The sequence below is a fragment of the Sinohyriopsis cumingii genome, chromosome 1 (genome assembly GCF_028554795.1).
Source record: "Sinohyriopsis cumingii isolate HCF-2022 chromosome 1, ASM2855479v2, whole genome shotgun sequence".
In the NCBI taxonomy this organism is placed as follows: Eukaryota; Metazoa; Mollusca; class Bivalvia; order Unionida; family Unionidae; genus Sinohyriopsis; species Sinohyriopsis cumingii.
The window spans coordinates 114,051,859-114,078,632 of record NC_142961.1 but is presented as its reverse complement, the minus strand read 5'-3'; the positions used below and the strand labels follow the sequence as shown (position 1 = coordinate 114,078,632).

The following is a 26,774-nucleotide window of genomic DNA, read 5'->3' as shown; positions in this document are numbered from 1 at the left end:
AGACAAAATAAAGACACAAATACATACTATATAACACTTAGTTTAAAACCCTACTAACTTCTCCCGCACTGCATGGTTGACCACTATAGAATAATGTGGTCTCATAAATACGTTTGGATCTTTCAATAAAGCATAATCAGATAAACTAAATAAAGGAGGCCTAACGCGACCCAGGAAAAACACATAGAGAATAAAGAAGCGTGAACCTTGGATCGAGCGTAACCTACCTATCAACATCTTTAAAGACTATTATGAGGAACGACACATATTATCACTCGAATAATAAAATAGGAAATTATTTTTTTTAAACAAAATCTAAATAGTACACCATTCCATCGTCAAAATTAGAAAACCATAAAACAAATTAAAAGATACAATATAACATCATAAAGGAAGAAATACAACTGGGAAAGATATTTGATCTATACTTGCTGTCTCAAACATAAAGAAAATATAGCATACACACAATATAACACCATTACATATAGCAAACACTGTGACCTAGGCGACATATAGCAAAGGTTACAAAACATTTCAAGGGAATGAACTTCGAGCAAGGTGAGGGAAACCAGACTCGGACGAACAACCCTTTAGATAACACTATGGAAACATAAATACCCCATCAAAAATTCTAAAAACTAAATTTTTTATATAAAATTTTGTTTTAATAAAACGTAGAACACATCTGAGGGGGAAATACACAAATATAAAATACTTTTTATTTTTTTTTGGAAATGGGGGCATCTGTCCGTTGCCCCCCCCCCCCAAAAAAAAGTGTGTGTGTGTGTGTGTGTGTGTGTGTGTGTGTGTGTTATTATACCCATTACATTACTTGCAAAATATATATGGTGCTGACATTTTCGGCAAGAGGGAGACCTACCGATATTCTGCATATAATTATTTTAATGTTTTTCAGAGCGAGAGTATTGGGGCCTGATCTGTTCAATATATTTCTCAACTGATACAGCAGGTATAATCAGAGGCGTAGCTGGGGGGGAGGGGAGTACATATGTCCCCGGGCGCCAAGGTACAGGGGCGCCAAAATGAGATGAGGCTTACAACGTTACATTATAATAAGTAAACAAGTGTAATATTCAAAAATGTGATTAAACGGGGAGGGGGCTGGGGCGCCAATTTTATAGTTCGTCCCCGGGCGCAAAATATCATAGCTACGTCTCTGGGTATAATAGAGACCCCCCCCCCCGAGTTTGCCACAGAGCGCTCGTGTAATATACGGTTTAATACAAAATACATGATTGTGGGCAAGAATGTACAAATTTTGGTCGATATACATGATCGTTGGTATCTATTCAAACGAGGGCCATGAAATACATTAGCAAATTCCTACAGTATTTTAAGGCAGGCGATTACGAATTATTTAAACCACGTTTTTCATCTGTCACAGATTTTATAATCATTTTGAAGTGGCTGCTTTATCTCGAGGAAAACGAGCGGTAAGTGTTATACAAAACAAAATCTTAATAGCAATTTGATCACTTTTGCGTCATTTGACAGTAAGAATAGTAATAAATAGAGGATAATTTCTTTTCCTACGTTAGGCCTAATACCTGGTATGTTTTTTAGTGTGGTACACACACAGAAAACAACCCCAAAACAACACTAACAACATTTTAAAAAACCCACAAAAACGAGTGCCGTGCCGAAGCCACGGGCTAAAATGCTTTATTAACATTTTTTTTTATTTATAGAATCAATCACAAATTGAAATATATACAGTATTAGCGTTGGAAAAGAAAGTTTTCTTTTTGTTATATTTTTTTTCTCACCCTAGCGAAACACTTTCTGCAAATGACCTTAATAAAGAAAAATAATAAATTAACCTAAACCACTTTGAATGTCGACCGTATCTTTTATTTACACGGCATCATGCGCGGAAGAAAATACCAACTGAACCGGGATTTCAGACAGCAGATGAATTGAAGTTGATTCGTTGAACATCATTAGCAATTGTACAATCAAACAGATGCAACAATGAAAAGTGGAACTATGAAAAATCGAGAATGTTAGATTTGCGAAGGATTTATTCCGAATCATTGTCTGCTAATAGAGAATTCATGTCAGTTGCTGTGTCGGCGATGCCCACAGAGCGCGCCGTCCAAATGTGAAGTTGCGTTTTGCTGACAGACATAACACTGTGCTATAATTTATCTGATGGCATGTAAAGAAGCTGCTTAAATTATAGTATTTAAAAGTTTCTTCATTTTGTAAGAGCTCAAGAAATTAATTCTGGTTTGAAAGACAAGATGACGGTAAAACTCAGAAGACGTAGCTGTACAGTACCGTTGGTGTTGGAGACATCATAATAAAGGTAACTGCGTTAACTTCGCTTTTTGTTTGGTAATTTGTTGGATATTATCTTTTGCTGATCTTCTTTGAGCTTGGAGTAAATTTTACATTCTGAACATTTTTATTTGCACTTATCTGCTTAATATGTATTGCTGGGATATCATATAGAATATGAAGTCAGTATAATGGTACTATATTTTACATATTTGAATGATAAAAGACTGGTAAATGATATAATGATAAACTACAAAATAAATAATTTGCCCATTATCCCAAATATGTTAATTAAAACAAACATTGAATGTAAATTCAGATATAATGAGCAGTTGTAAGAAGTAAGAAATAACATTTTATCCATTGAACCTGTTATGTGTTATCATCATCAGTTTTAAAATAAACACATGGAGACAAGTTTGCTTAAATTCTAAAATTAACACACACACACACACACACACATACATATGGTATTTTAATCTAATACAGAAATGGTGACATTGATATATGCAGACCAATAGTTTTTTTCTTCTACAGATATAAATTAAAAAGCCTAATTCTGAGAGTTTCACCTACAACATTCATGATGGGAAAGGGCCACTAATTAAGAGCTGACATATGTGGAAGAAAAATACCATCCATGTTGAAAAGGGCTAGAGGTAATGTGAGAAAACATAATTTATCAATCTTATTTAACATTATTGTTGATATTTTATCTCAACTGGTCAAAAGGCTAAGTGGGTTTATGTAATGGTCCAGAGTGTGTTATTTATTTCACATCCCCTTGTGTCTTTCAACAGTAAGAAATTAGCTACTTTGGAGTCCATAGTTCTGATCAATTTGTTTATATAAAACTTGGTTTTGGGCTTAAATCAACATCTTGGATAAATCTAATAATGAGCAAAATCCAAGTATATACATGTGATCATGTATAAGACTAGTTGAGTTTTTTAACCAACCTAAAAGCCATACTTCCACAATATAGGCTAAAATCATTAAGTTGTCCTTGAAGTTTGATGAGTGTTAACCATTAATAATAATAAGGTGATCTTTCATCTGAGTATGTTACCACCGCATGCAATATTTATACATGTAGTGCAGTTTTTACTAAACGTAGAATACATGCTTATATAAATGAGATCTAGATTGAAGAAGTGAAGATGCATACAAATACATGAGGTTATAACCACTACTGCTGATTCAAGTTTGATCATGCTTGGCCATTGGGCTTATATAGTCAAGTTTCACAATGATGCTTATTATGAGTGTGATAAAGGTATGGTAGTGAAGTGACCTTGCATCTGATTGGCAGAGTTTCTTATGATTTGCACAACAGTGTTTATGATCCAATTTAGATCTGACTTGTTTAATTATTTGCTTGTATGTCTGAGGCTATAAGCAAAATCTATGCATATAATGTGGTGGTTCTACATCTCACTAGCCATTCTTGCTACTGCTCTTAAAACTATTTCTCATTAATTTTATCAGACTTGGTGAATAGATTTATCTCATCAAGATATAGCAAAAGAGCAATTTTGTAAAAAAAATATTCATTCATATTAAACTCAAATTCTGCATCTGATTGGTTGACCTTGCAAATACTATAAGGGCTCTATTTCTGACAAAAAGAGTATTTTGATCTAATGTAGCAGAAATGCTTATATGATCAAAACATTGAACATATTTGATGACAAATAAGAAATAGTTTTTCATGCAAATTTGATAAACATTGATAAATCGGTTCATATCATTAAAAGCTTGGAAGAGTTTGATTACATGCGAGACCATCACATATTAATCATTCTTTATTTAGAGAATTATTTTTGTCAGGATTTAGTAAAATATGTAAAATCAATATGGACTGGTTTTGTTATGTACAGCAACACTAGTTGTTTACTGAGTACTGAGGGAATTGGAGTAAGGCAAGGGTACATTGCAGTAGGTAACCTGGTTGACTTGATAACAGGATTTTAACACAAACATTTTTATCAGGAGTCTAGCATACTAACCATTGATTCACTGCAGATCCTGCCCCCATTAGTTACCTTTTAATACATAAAGCATTTGGGTTTTTTATGTCACAAATCCCATAGGGATTAAAATTAACATCATAGGTCTCACTGGATAGTTTTGTATTTTGACATCCCTCTAATTTTTAAGGTAGAAGGCATGAACCTAATTATCACAAGACTAGCATTTATAAATTTACACATAAGCTAAATCTATAATGTGGTTCAGATTCACTTTGAGTTAGGCATGGAAATAGGTTGGCTTGTTGGTGACTGCCTGTCACAGTTAGATGAGCATTGGAGATCATATGCGTAACTTAGTCTGCAAATGAGCTGCCGACTTTTATTTGTGTCTGCTACAGAGGTAAATATAAAAAAATCTTGATGGTAGAGGGGTGATGAAAAGTATGCTAATTTGTTATAGTACTAGTGAACTTTATTCATGCATAAGGCACATACTGATTCTTTTAGTTGCCTTGTCACAGAAAAATATTGAAAATAGCTATTTCTAGTAAAAAATGAATGTAAAATGTACCTGCATCCTTTGACCCTACCAGAACCAAACTAAAAGCTCAAATTTGTGCAGCTGCTTTTGCTCATCACAAACATAATTGGGAGTATAACTACTAACCCTACCCTCTAGCACACATTTCATTCATTCATTGGATTAAAGTCGCGTGCACCTTTCGGTATGTGCGACTGTTTAGTTTGTACACGTTTGTGTACTTTTTGAATTTAGCGATTAACCGCTACTTATACAATGCCCCCAAGCAAGCAAGCCGAAGCCCAGGTGCCCCAAAAGGTCCCGCCCAGGCTCTCGTCGCTGCAACCTTCTCCATCGCAGTACTCCATTGGTGGTCTGTTTCTGCATCCTGCATCTCCTTCCTCTCTCATTTCAGGCAGTAACTGAAGCACACCAGCAGCAGTATTATTAAATTTTCGTTGCAATCAATGCCCAGTTCCCTATATTTATTGGGCTATTCCTGTACTATCTTGCCAAACATGTGATTGTCACATACGCTTCAGATATTCCTGAGTTGTGAATTTTCCTATCTTTTGTAAGGTCTATTAAATTTTGTGTACTTTGCGTACTTGAATTTTCCGAAAATTTTTTCACATCTAGTAGGCTTTTAGTAGCCCTTTATTTTGTTTTGGAGATCTCAATTTGGTTAAGTATTTCGTACGTGTGGCTTTAAACCAATCAGTGTGATTCAGGGCCAGTAAGTTGTTGGTCAAAAGAGGGCTTTCGTGGGTCAGAATGAAAGCCCTATGTGGTAAAATTTGTTTGTAAAAAAAAAAAAAAAAAAAAAGAAAAGAAAAAAAAGGTGGGTAGGGAGTGTGTATGCTATATTTGTGTGATGGCTATAGACATTTTTGTTCGTTTTTCTGCTTTTCCCACATATCCCGACAACACACATTCACGCTCACTTTCTCATTCACACTTATAAATAGATGTGTGGGGGGGTGGCCTTATTTCTTTTGTTTGATTTCGGGAAGGCAATTCTTTTCATACTGGGGGGTGGGGGTGGTTTGATTATTTGAGGCATACTCTTTTCATTGTTTCTGCCTTCATTCCCCAAGGTCTGCAAGTGTCCTGTTCTTTCTTCTTTTACTGCCTTAGGACGTTTAACTTCATTCTGTGCCTTTTCCTGCTCTTCTTTATTTCAGCTCTTTCTGCCTTATCCCGTGTCCGTTTCTGTTTTGGTCTTCTCGTCCTTTTGATACTGCCATGTTCGCCGTGAGATGTTTTCTTCAAGGGAGGTGGTTTGATTGCCTTTGTTTCCCTTCGCTTTGACCACTTGGCTATTTACCTGTTATTTTTGTTTAGCTTAGCTATTTGTGATTTATTTTAATGTATATTTTTTTTAATTTTATTTTTTTATATTTTTGTTATTTTTTTTTGATCTTACGGGACCTAGCATGCCGTTATAATTCCGAAACAGTGATTTTGTAATATTTTGTCCTTATCTGGTTTTTATTGTTCGGGTTATGATCGGCTGTGCCAGTCTGTGAACCCACGATACCGAGCCGGCCGTCACAATTCCCAAACAGTGATTTGTAATATTTTGACTGGTCTTTGATTTACTTTTTAATTTTTTTTTTTTTTTTTTTTTTTATTTTTTTATTTTTTTGAACCTACGGGGCCTGGCATGCCGTTATAATTCCAAAACAGTGATTTTGTAATATTCGTCCTTATCTGGTTTTTATTGTTCGGGTTATGAGCGGCGGTGTCAGTCTGTGAACCCACTAGCCCGAGCCGGCCGTCACAATTCCCAAACAGTGATTTGTAATATTTTGATTGGTTTTTTTCTTTTTTGGTTCGATCTTTTAGGTTTATTGGTTTTAATTTCTTTACATGGTCTCTCTTTATACCCAACCCTTCATTCGGTTTAGATTTGTCCCCTTTTGCCTATTTTGTTAATGAATGTCATGATGTTATTATAGGTCATTCCTGTATTATTGTTTTTTGCCACAAGTAACTCCGGGTATGCCCACCATTCTCCTGTTTGTTCCTGTTGAGATTTTAGTTCGGCCCTTTCCTGGTTGTATTTGGGGCATATATTTATTAAGTGTGCGATTGTTTCTGGAGTTGGGCAGTAGGGGCAGTTTTCGGTTGGTCCCCTTTTTATGTGTTTCCCTGCGCATCCTGCCAATAGCGTTTTACCTGTTCTTATTCTATTTATTATTGTTATATCGTATGGATTTTTGAAGGTCGGACTTTCGACTTTTCTACTTACTTTTTTCATCATCGTGTGTATTAGACTGTTTGCATCCGATTTTTCCCATAGCTCTTGCCACATGTCATTGATCTTGTCCCGGATAATGCTATTGATTTCAGTGATGCTGTATGCTATATTTTGGGCTTTTGGTTCGTTTGTGGCATTTTTTGCTTCTGCATCTGCTTTGTCATTGCCTGGGATTAGGATGTGAGAGGGTATCCATACGAATTCAACATGTTTGTTGTTTTTTTCAATCTCTTTAAGTAGCGATCTTGCATGATTAATCATATTAGGTCTGCTCTTGGATTGGTCCGTTGCTAACGATTGTAGTACACTGTAAGAGTCGCTTAGAATGAGTGCCTTAGTTGTGGGGTATGTTTTTACGTATGTTAATGTCATTAGTATTGCCATGAATTCTACCGTGTATATAGCGCATTGGTCTGGGAGTCTTTTTCCAACGGCGACATCTAATTTTGGGATCACTATCCCTGCTGCAGTTTTATTTGGATTTTTGGTTTTTGATCCATCTGTGAAGATTTGCGTGTATGTCTCGTATTTGTTGTCAATGTACGTTAGTATTGATGCTCTTAGTCCTATCGGGTCATTTTGTTTTTGTCCTAGTTTACGTAAGCTAAGATCTATTTGTGGTGTGTGACAGGTCCACGGGGGGTCTGGGTAGTACCTTATTTTTTCTGGGTTGATATTTGCGATTTGAAATTTCCTTTTTAATTCTATAATTATATTCCCACTAGGTATTTTTTTTATTTTTTCCTTTTGTATCGAATGGTTTGTCGCATGCTAAGAGGGCTTGTAGCGTGAGGTGGTTGGGTTGGTGTATTGATATTCGAGTCAAGTATCGCAGCATCAATTCCTTCCGCCTTAGGTCTAGCGGGGGTTCTCCTACTATTATTAAGATATCTTGTGTGGGGGTATCTTTAGGACGCCGGTGCATACCCTTAACGCTTTTGATTGGACTGTGTCTAGTTTCTTTAGTAACGTGGCGTTCGCCGCTCCATATACCTGGCAACCGTAGTCCAATTTTGCTCTTATAAGTGCTCTATATAGGGTAACGAGTGTTTTTTGATCAGCCCCCCAATTCACCCCTCTGAGGTTTCTGAGGAGGTTGATGTCTCGTTTGCACTTCGTTACGAGTTCTTGGATATGAGCTGCCCACGTGAGTTCGTGGTCGAATACCATACCTAGGAGTGTCGCTTGTTTTTCGAATTTGATGGGTACCCCCTTTAGGGTTAAGTTTGGAGTGGGTGGGGGGTGGCCACCTCCCGGATTGAAAACTATGCCTACTGTTTTTAGAGGTGACAATTTAAATCCCCATTTATCTGTCCAATTTCCTATATCGTTTAGTCCTTTTTGTAAGTGCTTGGTCGTTTCTCTGCTGGCCGGGTTGCCAGTTTTCCATACGGCGCTGTCATCGGCGAATTGGGATAAGTCAAGGTGGTTGGGTTTTACCGCTGTTTCCAGGTCGTTTATCATTATATTAAATAAAGTTGGGCTGATTACGCTTCCCTGTGGCATGCCATTTTCCAGTTTGTATTGTTCGGAGTAGTCTTGTCCTAGTCTGACTTGTATCTTTCTATCGGTTAGGAAGTTAGCAATAAATTTGTATATATTGCCAGTTATTCCGTATGGTTTAAGTTTACTTATCAGTCCCTTAGTCCACATTAGATCATATGCTTTTTCCATGTCTAAGAAGATGGCTGTAACATATCTGGATTTTTAAAATTTTTCTCTAGATGCTAATTTGACAGCGGTTTCTAGTCTCATGAGTTGGTCTATTGTGCTTCGGTAGTTGCGAAACCCGCTCTGTGTATTAGCTAGTAGTCCTTTGCTTTCTAAATGGTATTTCAGCCTGTTGTTTACCATAGTTTCCATTATTTTACATATATTGTCTGTTAGTGATATGGGCCTGTATGATTTTATATCGCTTGAGGGTTTTCCAGGCTTAAGAATCGGGACCACTACTGCCTTTTTCCATCTTATAGGTATGTCACCGGTTTCCCATATTTTATTAATGAGGTTAAGTGCAATTGTGACAAGTTTTTTGGGTAGGTTCTTGTACATTTCATACCCCAAAGTATCCTCCCCGGGGGATGTGGTCTTTTTGCCGGCGAGGGCCTTTCTCCATTCGGCTTCTGTAAATGGAAGGTTTAGTGGGCCGTCATTATTTCCTGCTTCCTTTATGTTGTCAGAGTTGCTTTCCTCAAATTGCCTTTTATGATTTTTAAACTTATCCTCTAAGTTGGGATTGCTGCACATGTTGGCGAAATAGTTTGCGAATAATTCTGCCTTATGTTTGTTGTTTTGTGCAGGTATGTTGGGGGTTATTGATTTAGTTTTGCCTCTCATTTTTTTAATTCTTTGCCACACCTCCTTCGATTTTGTGTTAATATCTAGTTTTGAGCAGAATTCTCTCCATGAGTTTTGTTTAGCTATCATAATAATTTGTTTGGCAGTTTTTTCCTTTTCCTTGTAGTAGTTAAAGTCCCTATTATTTTTAGTTCTTTTGAATTTGTTTAGAGCTCTTTTTTTCTCTTTAATTGCTATTTTACATTCATTATTCCACCAGGGCACCGTGGGTTTGGGTGCTACTCCTTTAGTTTTAGGAATTGTTTCTTGGGCCATTGTGTTAATGGTTTCTATTAATTTGTCATTAAAGGTGTCAATGTCCCGGTGATATATGGTTTCTGGGTCGACTGAGTCACCTATCTGTTTGAACCTAATCCAGTTGGACTGTTCATATTTCCATCTTGGTGTGAAGGACGCTTTATTTTGAGGTATTCTAATTTGTATTTCTATATTTATAAGGTAATGGTCACTTCCCATAGGGTCGCTTTCATCAACTTGCCAATCAGAAATGCCTGCTAATCTTGGTGTGCATAGAGATAGGTCTATTGCTGATGTGTGGCCTGTTCTGTCATCTATCCGTGTGTGCATTCCGTTGTTTAGAAAAACTAAGTTGCATTTTTGTGCCCATTTTTCTACAATTTTTCCTTTAATGTCCGTCTTTTGACTCCCCCATAGTTCATTGTGCGCATTGAAGTCCCCGCATATTACCACCCATTCTCCACAGTCTTTAATCATTTTGATTGTTTCGTCTGCACTTAAATTGCGCTGCTCATTTGTTTCATAGAGGTTAACGATTAGTACCTGCTTAGTTTGAGTGGTTATTTTGACTATCTGTATTTCGAAGTCATTGGGCGGTCTACTATCTGTTAATTTATGCATTTCTGATGTAATTCCATCTCTAACAAAGGTTGCTAACCCCCCTCCTCTTGCTGTGGGGGATCGATGCTTTAGGTATTTGGTGTTGTAGCCTATGATGTTTGGGATACGTGAGGTATCATTTAGGTGGGTTTCCTGTATGCATGTAACATCTGGTTTTCTTTCCTGTTCAAGTATTTTGTTATTTAGTTGGTCAGTGTGGGCCCTAAGGCCACGTGCATTCCATTGCCATATTTTGATTTCTGCTCTGGAATCCATCTCTAGTGCAAAAAGTCTTAATAGTTTGTTTAATTTACTGTTGTTTTCGTTTTATGCGTGTTTCCTACCAGTGAGGGTGCTACCTATTTATTTTGTTTTTGGTATCCTGATTTTTGTTTTGGCCTGCTTATAGTTTACCCCATGGGAGATCATATATTCGACTAATAGGGCTTCCTGGGGCATTCTGCGTGGTTTGGTTTGTGGTTACCACTACAGTTAGCGCAGTGCTGATTGGTGGCGCTACATGTTTTCCAGTCTGGGTGGTGAAGACCACATTGATTGCACCGGAATAGGTTTCCGCAACTCTTAGAGTAATGCCCCCAATTTTTGCAGTTGCCACACAACCGTGGTTTGTTTTTGAAAGCAAAAATTTTTTTAGCCTCGAGTTTTTCGGCTATTTTGATAGTTTCTGGGGTGGCGCCCTTAAAAAAGAGTACCACTGCAGTGCTATCCTTTCCCCTTCTTGTTTTTAGGCGGATTGCTTTCTCTACTTCCTGTCCTTTACTCCTTATGTAGTCTACTATTTCATTGGTTTTATTTTGAGTTGATACATATATGACTCCTTTGTTGTGTGTTTTTGGGGGGTTTGGGTCTATGTGTTGTTTTGTTCTGTTGTGTCTAGTGACCTGAACATTTATTTGGCCTATTCTTTCAATTTCCATATATTTGGCAATCTGTTGTTCAGTGGTGCATTTGATTATCAGCAAGTCGTCTCTAGTGCTTTTAAGCGTGAATTCTCCTTGGTGATGTTTGTTCAATTGCCATGCTATGGTTTTAAAGGCTAACTTTGTTATTTTGGAATTTACTCCCTTGACGAAGAGAGTCAGTTCAGCGGGGTGTTTCTTGTTTTGGATATTTTGCAGACTGGTCTTTTTTCCCCTGGTGTTTGTCTCTTTAGCTGACTTTGTTTCATTGTCCATAACCGGCTTGCTGGGTCTTGTATTCTGACAGTTAGTGTGTTCCTTATTCTTTCTAACTGGTATTTGGGATTTGGTTTTCCTATTATTCTTACCTTTTGTTGAGTCGTGTGTGACTGCTTTATTTGTGGTAGGGTGAGGGCGTTCTGTTTCATCTAGTAGGTTCTCAGTTTGAGTCCCCTGGCTGCTAGTGTTTTTAACCAGCGTGGTCTGGGTTGTTTTTGTGCTTGTTGAGTATTGTTCCTCAGTTTGGGTACTCATGTCGGATGTAGTTTTGCGGTTACTCGGTAGATTGTCCACATTCTCGTTTACGCTTGGTGACAGGTAGAGTCTACTCGTCGAGTCAGTTGGGGTCGAGTTGAAAATTGGCGTTAAGAACTGTATCTGTCGTTTTTCTCTTAGGGGGGATGAGACTGCTTCGGAGTAAGTTTGCCTTAGTTTATCTGCCTTTAGGTTGACCAGGCAGCTGAGATAACTATTTGATGATGTGACATTAATTTTGTTGTTATCCATCTTGAGTTTCTTTATTTGATGTAAGGTATATATGACGGGATATTTCTTTAGTTTTAATCCTGGGTTTGTTTTGATTTCTTGCAATTTATTTGAGTTTAATTCTAGCTTAAAGCTATCTTAACTATACTTTATTCTGCTTAGTACTATGAAAAAGCAACAGCTGTAAGGGGATATGCAAATAGCTTTTATTCTGATTTGTGTAATTAATTATTATATTACTATTATCCAATTTAAACTTATTGAAAATTATTTTCTAGCCAAATGGTCAGAGTAAAAGGTTTTACTTACCCCGATCCAATTTTCTTTTTAAGATCTTTAGAGTTTTTAAATACAGCCTTCTAATTATACAAGTTTCATTACATTGGTCAATAATTAGTCACATGTGATGACACTTGTAACTAATCAAACCACAGCAACTGAGAGCAGACTAAGCACTGATATTTATATGGTACAGTGGCAATATACAGTCTGTCTGCCGCAACACATGAAACAAACTGGACAAATCTGAAAGCCTTGAATTTGACTTTATTTATCTGTATGGTAGAACAGAACCTGAGTTGAAAAGCTTTTAAAGAAAGACCTTGATATCAAACCTAATAATAACTGCAGGAGTTATATTATGGATAATTAACCATTCTCTCAGTTTCAAACTGGGCATTCCATCCCATGGGGTTCTAAATGTAAACCAAGTGTAACTGATACCCTAATGAACTGTAAAGACCATAGCAGCACAACAGCAGGGGACCAGATATGTCCAGATCCAGAAATCATAGACCAGTTTCAAACTGATGATGAACCACATAAAAATTACACATCTGCTAGAACTTATGTTATGAAGATAACTTAAATTGCATTATTATTAATCCTCCTCCTCACATTCATCATAATTGAGATGCATCATATATGTTTTATTGTAAAATAGTTTATGCAACATAATTCAGTGAAGACCTTTGCTGCCAATTTACCAGTGAACCATTTGTTTCAGTGAACATATTTTATGTTGTAACAAGGAGCATCATTTAAACATTATGATACACTTATCATACCTGTATATGAAATCTTAATACTAACACTTATACTTGCAATACTACTACTAATAAAAACACCTGCATTGATAATTTGATTATGTTCAATTGGACTTGTATCTAAATGATCACCAGCTGTATGAAAAGACATATTTTAATATATAGATATTGGATGGAATACTAGTTACCACAATTGAATAGTCATATGATAAATGATATATTATTTTAAACAATTTATATTTGCAGTGAAACATACTTTTACATTATTTTCACTTAAATTTCATTTATAGAGCAGTATTCTCTGCATTCATTAAATTACTGAAATGGTTAATAATACAACAACAAATACTGCAACTTCCAGAATCACAAAAATCAAAAGATATAAACAAAAACTTCCCTACATGTATCAACAGTTGTCACTTAATAGACAGAACTCTGAAGATTTAGAATAGGATGTTAACAAATTAGGTATTCAAGTTAAAAAGAAAAAAATACCAAGTAAGCTTACTACCAAAAAATCAAACAATAACAGTGAATTTTAGTACATTCCCAGGAAACAGAATATATGATTTTTCTTAACTTGATCTGATACATCTTAAATCTATAGAAAATGATTCATATTGTATGACTAAAATATTGTGTAAACAAAAATTCCATCACTTTTTTCAGATGCAACATGCATACCCCAACCCATCCTTCTTGATCATAAAGTATACCAGCATTCCACTATAAGATGGGGAGCTGTAGTGGCTCAGTGGTTAGCTTTCTGGACCTGTGAAATAAGGTAGGTTCAAATTCTACCATCAGACCAACCTGGGTTAGCTACCATGGTGTGTCCTTGGGCAAGGCACTATACTTAAAGTGCCTTGGCACTAAATAACTTACTTGTGTTGCTTTACCATAAAAGGCCAAACCAAACACAAAAAAACAACAACTTTAAAATATGAGTTTTGTCAATACTAAGTAATTGAAAATCATACTGAAGAAATGTTTTTGTTAATACAGTTTAATGGATCTAAAAAATCTCTTTCTTCTGCAGGAGTTTAAAATGTTAAATTAAAAAGGTCATGGTACACATTGCTTTGTTCGTACACATCAGGCTCCGTAACCCATATCCAACTAAAAATTTTAGTAGAGTCTGAATAAAACATATTTTAATCTGGATGATAATATTCTTTCTCCATTCATATATTACACCACCAAGATTGATCCAAATAAGATTACATTTTACTATAACACTTAGGATGAGTATGCCTCTTAACAACTGACAAATGTGGAGAGAATGGAGTTAAACTGAACTTTGATTTCTTTTCAACCATAGCACAAGATGATCATTTATTATGAAAAAACCTGAATAAAGTTGGAGTTCATAACCATGACAGTCTTGATACAATATGAATTCAATATATTATTGTTGTCTTGAGGTATAGTTCTGTATATTACAATCTCACACAAGATCAGGGTATATTTTAGTACCATACAGTTAATTCGGGATTGTATTAATACCTATTCTGGTGAATGAACATTAAATAAGATTTACTATTTTGGAACCAGTTGCAATAAAGTTTACTAAACAAGAGAAAATATGACTTTACTATAATATCTAAAATGTAAAATCTGCAAACAGAATACTTGCTTGACTTTACACTTCAACTATATCATAATATTTATTTGAAATGAATTTATACAAATGGCATTAAATTGGGTTTCAGGCTGGTAATGACAATGGTAGTAGTGAATAGGGATGGTCTAGGGACTAGGGAACTTCCATGTTAAAAAGGGTATATCCACTCTGGGGACTATGTAATTTAACATGGGAGAAAAAAAAATATCCATTCTAGGGACAAGGGGAATTTAACATGGGAGAAAGAAAAAAAACTATTCACTCTAGGGACAAGGGAAATTGAATATGGGGAATAAATCGTGGGACTGTCTTGGGACTAGGGGAAATGGAACAGGGTCGGGACCCTATTTTAATAAGGTCCCGACCTGATGGGTCTATGAAAATGGAACAGGCGAAAATTGAAACAGGGAGGGGTCTCTATTTTTTTATTATTTTTTTAAACAAAAAAATAAAAAAGGGGTAGGCAATTGAAAGTCAAGATCTTTTCGAGAGATAGGAATGGCCCTGAAAAGGGCCTTTGGTTTTATGTTAATATACCCTTAACATAAAGGGCATCTGTGACATCTTCTTCTTGACCTTAGGCTGCGCCTGACTGCAGGACCATAGATTAAGACTCTTTTGAGGCATCCTTGATGCTCCACATAAGATTCTTCGCATCCACAGGCTGGTGTCTGTCCTGTGGATAACTGTTCAGTTGGATCGGACATACATTGATATGTCCGTCCGGAACATCATCGAAGACACAAGCGTTGAAGATTGTACATCGGTCCACATGTTGGGGTGCTGAGTAACAGGTGAAGGAATGCAGTGAACTGTACTTATTTATAGGGGGAGGAAGGATTGAAACGGATTGAGTTTGTTGACCAATCCAAACACGCGTTACAAAATTCAGTCAGCCCACGTCCAATCCGAAGAGAGCAGTCTGTGACGTCACATAGTCTATATAGATTCGCTAGCGCCTGTGCGCAGTCAATCTAAGCGACAGTTTTTCAACATGACGGAAACTCAGAAAACGATCAGTTTGGGTGCACTGATGGTGGAGACTACCCAAGGGAACCCAGACTTACTTTCAGAAGAGGTGAATTGGGATTTTGTGGATTTTTTTACCTTGCAAGAATTTGTTCCTGAACCTTCGTCACCTTCTCCTTCATTACCGCACATGGAAAATTTTAGACAGAGACAGAAAGAAGAATTGGAGAAATTTATAGAACAGCAAAAGGAAGCGGAACAAGCTTTTCTCCTACAGCAACAGCAGCAAGAAGAAGAGGTAAGAAAAAAACAACAACAAGAAGACGCAGCAGCAAAGAAACAAGGGTGTCAAAATCAAACGGTCACGGTACTGTTAGACATTTTAGCGGAGTTAAGAAGTCTGAAACAAATGTATCAGACTTCTTTATTACGGCTGAAGAGAATACGACCTTCCCAAGCTAAACACTCCAACCCTGTGACTACGCCTACTGCACCACCCTTAGTGATTTCAACGAAATCATCATCAACAGTACGCAGTCCAGAAGTAGGCCTTGGCCATGGCAAAGGCTTAAGACAGTTAAAGTTGATTGTTTAAACTCACCCCTTACACCAAAAAAGGCCCTTTTCAGGGCCATCCACGTCTCTCGAAAAGAGATAGACTTTCAATTGCCAATAACTAAAAAAAACCATTTTACCCAATAGTACCTGTCTGTGTATGAGTGTGTGTGAGTGTAGGTTCTTATTTTAAAATCAAAACCCAAAGACACTTACCTTTTATAATTAATTTATTCTTTTATAAAAATTTACAATTCACAATGCACAATAGAGCACTTTAAAAAGTTCATAGACTTATTCTGTCTCATTGTTCACTCTCTGTTTTTTTTAATTTCTTCACCGTCATAGTCTTTTCCTCCTCTTCCTCCTCACTTTCTTCCCTTCTTTTCTTCTCCTGTTTCTTTTTCTTCACCTGTCTGTTTTCTTCCTCTTCTTCTTCCTCTTCCTCTGAAGAATCCCTCTCTTCTTCTGACTCCTCTTGTTTCTTTTTTTGGGCAGTCTGGTGACCAATGTCCTTTTTCTTGACAATAATAACAGGTATCTTGACTTTTGTCTCTTCTAACCCCTTTTTTTTCTTTTTTGACGGTCTGGACACTCTGAAGACCAGTGCCCTTTCTTCTGACAGATATAGCAAGTATCTTGACTTTTATCTTGAAAGGAAGGAGAGTAGTCCCTCGGCTGGTCTGAAGAGAATTTTCTAATGACCCCTCGCAAAGCTCTGATGAAACGTTCGATCCTGGTAGTCTCTTCCATCGTTGTGCTCAGTTTGAGAGTGAAATGAATAGTGAAAGGACAAGACACATACCCTTTATATACGCTGGTCTGCTATGACTATAAATTAATCCATGGTGTTTAAACTTTAGTCATTTGACTTTTTGCTATCGAGATGAAATGATCCAATTCATTTGAGAAGAAAGAAGAAGAAAGTAAGAGGCAGAAATGTGATCTATCGCCTCGTACTAGGGCTGAAGTCTTGGCACAAATTCATGCCAGTGATTTTGAAGAGGACATGAGTGAACCAGAATCCAAACCCTCTAAACAAAGTTTACCACCCTTAGTCAACCCTGAAAAGTACTATGACATTCGAGAGACGGAAAAGCGTCCCTCTAGAAAATTTAGAACTACGGCTTACAAATACACAGTGAAGTTTAAAGATTTCAAGTCTGAAGTACTGTTAGAGAAAGCAGAAGGGTTCATCACCGACATGTGGGATTCTTTGCTCACCACACTCAAGCGACAATGTCAACCCAAAGAAGATGATCGCTTGAGACTTTCCATACAACATGACGGCTTGAAATCCCCTGTTTGGATCGAGTTTAGCAGCCCTGCAGAATTGACCACTTACAAAGTCATGGACAAGATTCAACACGTGCAACAATCTAATGACCAGTTTGACATCACTGATGGAAAAGCCACACTGGGCATGACCCACGTCTCTCCTCCTCAAGGGACCGGACAATGCAGAAAGACCTTATTGGTCAACAACCTTCGCATTACCAAAACAAGTCTTGTCCAAATTAACAATTTTCAAGACCACATGTGTTTAGCCCGAGCCATCGTGGTGGGATGAACCTATGCCGACAAGAACGACACGGTAGAATGGAAAAGAGCCTGGGAGAACATTCGAAAATCGAACCAAGCCAAACAACGAAATGAAGCAGAACTTCTGTTACAACAAGCATGCCTGTCCAAAGACACATCCTGTGGCATTCCTGAGATGCAAAAATTGCAAGATGCCCTAGCTCCACGATACACCTTGAAAGTGCACCCTCAAGAAGTGCGCGGGTCTCTGTTGTTTCGAGGGAAAGACTTTAAGGATGGAAAATACATTCACCTCTATCATCACGATGACCATTTCGATACCATTACCACTATCACTGGATTCCTGGGATACAAATATTACTGTGAGAAATGTGACTTATGATGGTTATAATAATCGAGAGCAACACAAACATTGTGGATCGAAATGCTCAGGATGTTTGGCCTCTCAACCCTGTCTGAGCGAAGGGCAAGAACCAGTGCATTGTCCTGCTTGTCTGCGCACATTTGTCAGCCCTGCCTGTTACCAACAACATCTGAAGATGCAAAGTTCACAGAAGAAATGTGCTTGTCAACTCCTGAGATTGTGCCCAATGTGTGGACAAGGTCTATGTATCAACAGTACCAAGGCACACGTATGTTCAGGAAAGAAAAAATGTCACATTTGTCACTGCATCGTGGACTTGGAACACCAATGCTACATGCAAAAATACCAATCCCAACCAGAGAAAGAGGATGGTCACAAGAAGAAGAAAGGCAATTTCATCTTTTTCGATTTCGAATGCATGCAAGAGACCGGTATTCACATTCCTAATTTCTGCGTGGCTCATCGAGCGTGCGAGAAGTGATTCAAGAACCTATCTTGAGTTATTGCCCTCACTGCAGTAAGATTCCTGGAGGGCGTGAAAAAATCTTTCAAGGACCGAACACACTAGCCGATTTCACACAATGGGTCTTAGACCCCATCGACAAGACGTGGAGCCAAGAGGACATCGAACATTATTATGGAGATTGTCATCACCATGCCACGGTGATGGCTCACAATTTCTCCGGATACGATGGACAGTTTCTTTTGAGATGTTATACGGAACGTGGCATTGAGCGTCCTAAAATCACTTTGAACGGAGCCAAAATCATTTTCATGCAAGTGGGACAAGTGTAGTTTAAAGATTCGATGAGCTACTTAGCCATGCCTTTGAGTCGAATGCCTAAAATGTTTGGAATGACAGAAATGACTAAAGGGTACTTTCCACACTTTTTCAATACAGAAGCCAATCAACACGCCGTTCTACCCCATTTGCCTCAGGCTCACTATTACGACCCTGACAACATGCGTACCGAACGAGAAACTTTCTACGCTTGGTACCAGGCTCACGCCTCCGACCCTTTCGACTTTCAGGAAGAAATGCTAAAGTATCGTCATTCCGACATGGACATTTTACGGCGATGCTGTGGAAAATTTCGAGAACTGTTCATGGAACACGGAGGGGTTGATCATTTAAAAGAGGCTTGCACCATTGCCAAAGCGTGTTCCTTAGTCTACCGACAACGATTCATGCTTGAAAACACTGTGGCTGTCATCAGTCCTCAAACGACCAACTATGTCAAACGTCAATACTCGGTCAAAGCCCCATGCTGGTTGCATTACTTGTGCGACAAGGAAGACAAATGGATTCAGCATGCCCGCAACGGACAGGGCGAAAAGATCATCGGAATGCATTCGGTCGATGGCTGGGACTTAGAAAACCCCAAGATCATGTACGAGTTTAACGGTTGCTTATTTCACGGATGTCCCGTCTGTTACCCTGACCGCGGCACTAAAAATCAGTTCTTACAACGAACCATGGAAGACTTGTACCAGGCCATTTGTCAGCCACGCCTAAAGTTAGAACAGGAAGGATACCAAGTGGTGGAAATGTGGGAACACAAATACAATCACCGTTTGAACACCGATCCCGAGTTTAAACGCCTCATGGAAAGTTACCAGTTCATGGACCCCCTGAACCCAAGTGATAGTTTGTACGGAGGAAGGACCAATGCCACCTGTTTGCTGTACCAAGCTGACGAAGAGAAAGCAGAAGAAATCAAATACTTGGACGTGTGTTCACTGTATCCCTACGTGTGCAAATATTGTTGCTTTCCTGCAGGGCACCCACAATTGTTCACCGAACACATCGACCTAAAAAACATTCGACAATACGAAGGCTTGATCAAGTGCAAAGTTTTGCCTCCCACGAACCTATACCATCCCGTCTTACCTTGCCATTGCCAAGGCAAACTTATGTTTCCTTTGTGCCGTACTTGTGCTGAAACGTGCAACCAAGATCAACCTTGTCATCACACCCAGGAAGAACAGGCCTTGACGGGGACATGGGTCAGCGTAGAATTGTTCAAAGCTCTGAACATGGGATACCAACTGTTAGAAGTGTACGAAATTTGCCACTTTCCCAAGACACAATAATTCCACAAGGGTGACCCCACGCAGAAAGGCATTTTCGCAGACTACGTGGATGCCTTTTTGAAACTGAGCAAGAAGCCAGTGGCTATCTGTCCTGGTGTCACACTCCCGAAGACCAAAAGACATTCAGAGAGAAATTCTGGGCAACTTTAGATCACATTGAGAAAAACGAAGGCAGGTGATCGTTTGCCAAAGTGATGTTAAATTGCTTGTGGGGTAAAATGGCACAATGACCGTGTTTACCCAAGACGGAGTATTTGACCGAACCTTCCCGCTACTTTCAGATGATTCACGACAAAGCCAAATTCATGAAACACGTGGATGTCGTTCGTGAGGATTTGATCTTGGTGAATTACGAAGAAGATCTGAACTTTGTAGAAGATGACCCCTTTGGAAATGTCATCATTGCAGCTTACATGACAGCTCATGCTCGCTTAAAATTGTACGAAGCTTTAGAACTGTTAGGGGAACGTGTCTTGTACTTTGACATGGACAGTTGCATTTATATCGATCACCCGAGTCAACAGCACCCTGACATCGAAGGAGACCATTTAGGAGCCTGGACAGACAAGTACCCCGATGACAAGATTCTAAGTTTCGTCAGTGGCGGTCCCAAAAATTACGGCTACGAATACTGGGACAAACAAGGAGAAGTGCACACGAAGTGTAAAGTGAAAGGACTTACTCTGAATTATCGTACCAGTCGAGTGGTCAACTTTGGCGTATTGAAAGAAGCCTTGCAGTCTAGAGAAAGTGACCACCTATCAACCCAACAAGATTGTACGTTTACCCACACACCACAACGTCAGTCGACCCTTGGAAAAAGTCTATCAAATCGTGTAGCAGAAGCGAGTGCGGCTTCCCACCCACTTTACTTTGCCGTATGGACATGTCGGTATAAAACATTGGTTGTAAGAGGATAGCCACCCACCAGAAGGATGACTTCGCCACAGCAAGAATCGAGTGAGAAATCCAGTGAGAACTCCAAGTTCAAACCCTACCATTTTCCAGTCTTCTTACCTAACTATTGTGATTGTGCCCGTCGATTGGACACATTTCAAAAATGGCCTACGGATAGGGAAGGATTACCTTCTTCGTATGTTTTAGCTAGAACAGGATTTGTCTACTTCGGACCTGAGTCAGGATTGGGATACGAAGTACAGTGTTTCACTTGCGGACTGAAGTTACGAATGGATCTATGTATCTACAAAGATTCAGCTATTCTGGAACATACTCGATGGTCTCCGCACTGCCCTTACCTTTCAATGGCCTTTCCACCCATTAAACTACGGTACAATTATGACGGTACCTTAGAGACGGTACCTTCCAAAACTAGACGTAAACACATTGCATCCTATTTCATTGTTGTTTCTTTTCCACATAATAGCTTATTTTTTATAAAATGTTAAACTTTACTAATCTTTTTTCAAGATCACTTTAGTTTGCAAAAATATATCTTGTCATTTATTGGCATTCTACATTGAATTTTGTAAACTAGCTATAAACCTGACCTAATTACTCAACTCAACTGCTGACAGAAACAGTCTACAGTAAATGTATTTCATTTCTATAGCTCGATGGATAAACATTACATCTTTTAAAACTGTGCACAGAATAGGCCGACATATCACGAGTCAGGAAAACATGGGGGTGGTATCCCCTGTGTCCAAAATTAATATCATTTTGAATAGAATATTCTAGTGACAATTGCCTCTTTTCAAATGGTAAGCATTGCTTTTTTTTATTTTCGTCAATCTGTCAAATTCGGTATGCATTTTGCTTTAATATTTGAGATGGAAACCTTAGGTGCATAGAAATGTCAGACAGCATTGTACATCATGGATGGTGTCCAACATACTTTTATGATCATAAAACAAAATGCCATTTTTTAGTTATGGCCACTGATTTAAAAAATATTCATCCAAGCTAAATATAATAATAATAATAATGAGGACTTTGTATAGCGCCTAATCTTTAGAAGCTCTAAGCGCTTTGCAACATTAGACAACATAAAAACATACACAATGATATGATTACAAAAACAAACACCATGAAATTAGAAAACATAAAAAACATGCTGAGAATATTTAAGGTAGTTAACATTATTAAGTCATTAAGTTTGTTTTTGTAGTCAGAATAAGTAGTTTTGAGAGCACTCTTGAATGGGATCACTGCGTCTTTGTGTCTAAGTTCAGTGGGCAATTCATTCCATGTTGCTGGGCCCTGGTATGCAAAAGAATGCTGTCCATGTGACTTTGTTTTCTTAGTGAGAATAATGAGTATATGATTGTCGGAAGAAGAGTGTAAGTACCTTGCTTGTGTGTACACATAGGTGAGGTCGGATAGGTATGTTGGACTAGAGTCTGTCAGTGAAACGTAGCACAGAGAACTAATGTTGTGTTTGATTCTGGATCGAATGGATAGCCAGTGTTGGGTACAGAGCAGCGGGGAGGTGTGCTCTGATTGTGGTACTCTAAGTATGATCCAAGCAGCTATGTTTTGAACTTTTTGAAGTCTCTGCAGTAGATATTAAGATGAACCAGACAGAATTGAGTTACCATAGTCCAGTCTTGAAAGCAGTAATGAACACACAAGTGTTTTAGTGGCATCAGCTGAAAGATATCTGAGAATGGAGCTGATGCGTCTCAGCTCAAGATATGCAGCCTTGCATATGTTCATGACATGTTGGTGCAATGTGAGAGTACTGTCCAGAGTAACACCTAGGTTTTGTACTGATTGTGTGAATTTAATGTTGGTGTTGCTGATATTTATTGTGTGAGGTAAAGGATGTGAATGAGAAAGTCTTTGTGTTGTAATCAGAATGGCCTCAGTTTTATCATCATTCATCTGCAGCTTGTTACAAGTCATCCATGATTTCACATCAGAAATGCACATCTCTACACCTTGGATGGTAGCATCAACTTCAGTTGGGTGGCTAGATTTGTATATTTGGGTGTCATCAGTGTACAATTGGTGAGACACTGGATGATGATCTATGACACTTGAGAGCAGCTGAGTGTATAGAGTGTAGAGAACAGGTCCAAGAACAGACCCCTGTGCAACACCACAACATAGATCAACTGGGCTGGAGTGTAATCTATTTGCAGACACAATTTGTGTCCTGTGGCAAGGGCGATATGCAGATTGTACATTGCTAAAAAGACTGTTTGAATTCAGACAAGATGCAAGCTGGGATTGAACAACCTTTTGTAAGATTTTTTATATGAATTGGAGATTAGAAACCGGGCAGTAGTTCTTTAAATCCTTATGGTGCAGTGTTAGTTTCTTCAGCAGAGGTTTTACAATGGGAGTTTTGAAAAATGATGGAAATTATGCTGATGAGAGAGAGGTATTAATAACATCAGTTAGTGAAGGCAATACTGGATCTAAGCACTCAAGCAGCAGTAATGTTGGAATTGGATCAAGTTCACATGACTTTGGTGCACTCTAGGATGATCATTTAAAGATGAAAATCTCAAGTGGAAACCTTTCTGGTCAGCCATCTCATCCAAAACCTCCTGAAATGGAGAGTATTTTGCAGACTCCAAGATTTCCTCTTATCCTGCTGGTATGTTCTATTTAGTTTATCTGGTCTCTTTTTATTTTTTATCAATTGCTTTTATACCATGCCACAATTGGAAATTCTTTATCAAAAGTATGTATAAATTTCATCATTTTTCTGTCTGTTTAATAAGATGTGTTTAAGAGTACTTACTTACTCATGATGCTGTATATATGAGATTAGATGTTTTGTTAAAAAAGAATGCATTTTGTGATATATTGTATCACTGCTTTATATACAGTGGTCATTGCAACCAGTATGCATTTTGTTTACATGCCAAAAAATCCAGTCTGATTTCTTTGTTTCTTTTTTACTGCAATTAAGGAGTAGTGATAATCTTTATACTCTTAGCTGCATCCAGAAGGACAACACCATCACCATCCCCATCCACTCTGGAGTGGAGAATATAAAGATTTCTCTCTGCCAGTTCCTCTGCAAGTAGCAAGTATTGAGGATGGAAAAAAAATGTACATTATAGAATAATGAAACAAATACTACAGGTGTTGACTTTTATATAATCTCTTATTTCATTTACAGCTCTCTAAATACGAGTAGGTCAATTATACACTGTATTTATGAATTTAATTCTCATCTAAGGTAGTAGAACTGTTTTATGTTTGACAAAATGTTGGGTAATTTGTGGCCATACACTAAAAACACATTTTGTAGCATTTAAAAATGCTTATGTTCAGTGCACGTAAAACTCATTGGTTTGTTGTCACTTCAGTTGATAATAGTCTTGTCATCTTGTAGACATTTTGAATGTTAGTGTTCAATGCTAAGGTCGTATACATTGATTCAACATCAAAATTTGTTTGCAAAATGGAAGATTATGACATGAAAGCACAAGCTCTTGTAGCTTAGATACTGTTATTTCAGAACATTGTGAGATGTTAATTAATTAAATTATAGGTCATAAAACATACTGTTCAAGACTTATTTGTGCAAATAAACAATGAATTGTTTTTCATTGATGTGTCGACTGTTCATCATTCCATTGGTTTTTTTATTTTTCTTTCTGATGTATACCATTGTCTTGTGTAAGTCAGACGCCTAAACCATCTACATTGAATGCAGACTTTACAGACACCAGCAGTGAAACAACATATCCAGGGAATAAAAAAATAAAGGATTATAGGGAAAAGTTTTCATATAAACTGTACAAAAACCATGTATTTCATTTCATAAATATATTTCATTGTTAAACCCATGTTCACTGTACAGATCTTTTTAAGGAGTTTATAATAATGATCTTGATCTTTCAAAACTAATTTCATCACAAATCTGTTACAGATTTCCAGTTCAGTGTACTTATGAAACTGGACACAAATATTGAGAATTTGTTGGAGCAGCTGGCCCTCCAAGTTCATACACAAGGCCCAGACACAGAATATAGAGAAGAAATTCTTGCAATGCCATGTGATTCAGTGGAGGAACTAGAGGGCCTTTGCCAGAGGTTGGAGGAGAATCCCAAACTCTCCAAGAAGATGGTAAATTGGGGCTTTATTTTCTATTTAAAAAAACTGTTATAACCTTTATTTGCTGTTGTGAACCTCAATATGCATTATGCAAGTTCTGCAGTGCCTGTATAATTATTTTTGGGGGTGGGGTGAACATGTAGTGGTCGGCTGTTTTGTCTTACGGATGTAGGCCAAAACATGTTTAGAGATGAACATGTGACAGGTATTTTACTACATATACACTATTACATATTATGTGGCTACTTTAATTCAATCCTTGAGTGAATGTCATTTATGAAGTTAATAGATTCACGGTGGTTAATTTGGTTTATAATTGCTATTAGTACATTGTGTTGCATAGTTAATGTTATCAAATTTTTTTCAAGTTAGAGAAATTAAATTTGCTTGCAAAACCATGGCAAAAAATAACTATATACAAGCATATTTTGTCACATCGATCATGAAATACTACTACTAATAATAATATCAAAATCAAAAAATAGTAATATTATTATTATTATTATTTTCAGATATGCTACTTGAGCTCCCTTGGCAGGTTTACAATTGGGGATAGTGTCTGCAGGATGATGAAAAAGCTTAAAACAAAAAGACTGGCCAGAGTATAGTCCAAAGGGACGTAAAGGGAAAAAAGCATTTCAAGAGTTTGTGATATGTCAGGTTTTGATAAGTAAGTATGGCTTGATTTAAATTGTGTTTTTCATGTGACTTGCCAGAGATTTTTAAATGAATTGATAAAGTAACTTGAGACACATTTCAAAGTACATGTTTTAAAAATATTCCATTGATTATTGCTGGCATTTAGAAAAATGCAATGCATCCTTTGTTGTGAAACTTATTTTAAAACATTGTATTACTCATGCAGAAGCCTGCTTGAAAACTAATGGCAAAGCAAAGGCAAATGGAATGGAAGAGACCATATCAGAGACCCTCAAATATGCACCCAACCAACGCAGAATGATAAAAAACAAGGTAATCCAAATGACTCTTATTTCATCAATATTGGATTCAGTTTCATCTTTTAAAGCATAGTATTTGCAAAGCGGATGCATTTCTAAACTGATAACAAAATCAGCTTATCCTATTGCCCAGGACTATCAGAGCTAGAGTCCAGCTAACTACAATATGCATATATCTTGTCTGATCGGACAAGTGCCTCCATTTGGAATTTTTATTCACATGAAATATTTGGATGAAATAAATTCATCTTTGTGCAAATTGATTGCACCATCCACTTGCCAGAAATGACAAGTAAGTGCAAAGTTATCTTGTATCATGGCTTAACGATAGTAAGGGAAGCACAAGTGCAGTGAAGAAAATTTCATACATTTTTATAATGCTGATTAACATGACTTCTGCATATGTAACTAGTGCTGAGATGATATGACTTTATTTAAGCATTACAATTTTGTTTTAATTTGCAGGTGCCTGAGCAGAAGAAGTAATAGATAAACTTTACAGTGGAGTTGGAGACTGATTCTGATTCATAATCTTAATTAAATCTAGAAAATAAACATTAAAGTCATATTAAAATACCTGTTGTATTGTTTCCTTCTTTCATTTTTCTCTTAAAAACAAATGTCTGAACCTTTAGTCTGTAAATTCA

At 37.5% G+C, this 26,774-nt stretch overlaps 1 protein-coding gene and 1 long non-coding RNA gene across 24 annotated transcripts in view; both read left to right on the top strand.

The window, feature by feature from the left end:
- Positions 1-26,774, top strand: part of LOC149807659 (ceramide kinase-like) — a 116,066-nt gene that overhangs the window by 52,068 nt on the left and 37,224 nt on the right. The window lies entirely within an intron of this gene.
- On the top strand, positions 1,230-26,703 carry LOC149807660 (uncharacterized). Of its 4 annotated transcripts, XR_016423219.1 has the most exons (7): positions 1,230-2,329; positions 2,839-2,960; positions 13,653-13,767; positions 24,984-25,180; positions 25,681-25,838; positions 26,034-26,140; positions 26,593-26,703. It is a non-coding gene; the product is annotated as an uncharacterized LOC149807660 (long non-coding RNA). The 4 variants fall into 4 exon arrangements; XR_016423211.1 differs by lacking the exons at positions 1,230-2,329; positions 2,839-2,960 and adding an exon at positions 9,674-9,822; XR_016423214.1 differs by lacking the exons at positions 1,230-2,329; positions 2,839-2,960; positions 13,653-13,767 and adding an exon at positions 16,706-23,696.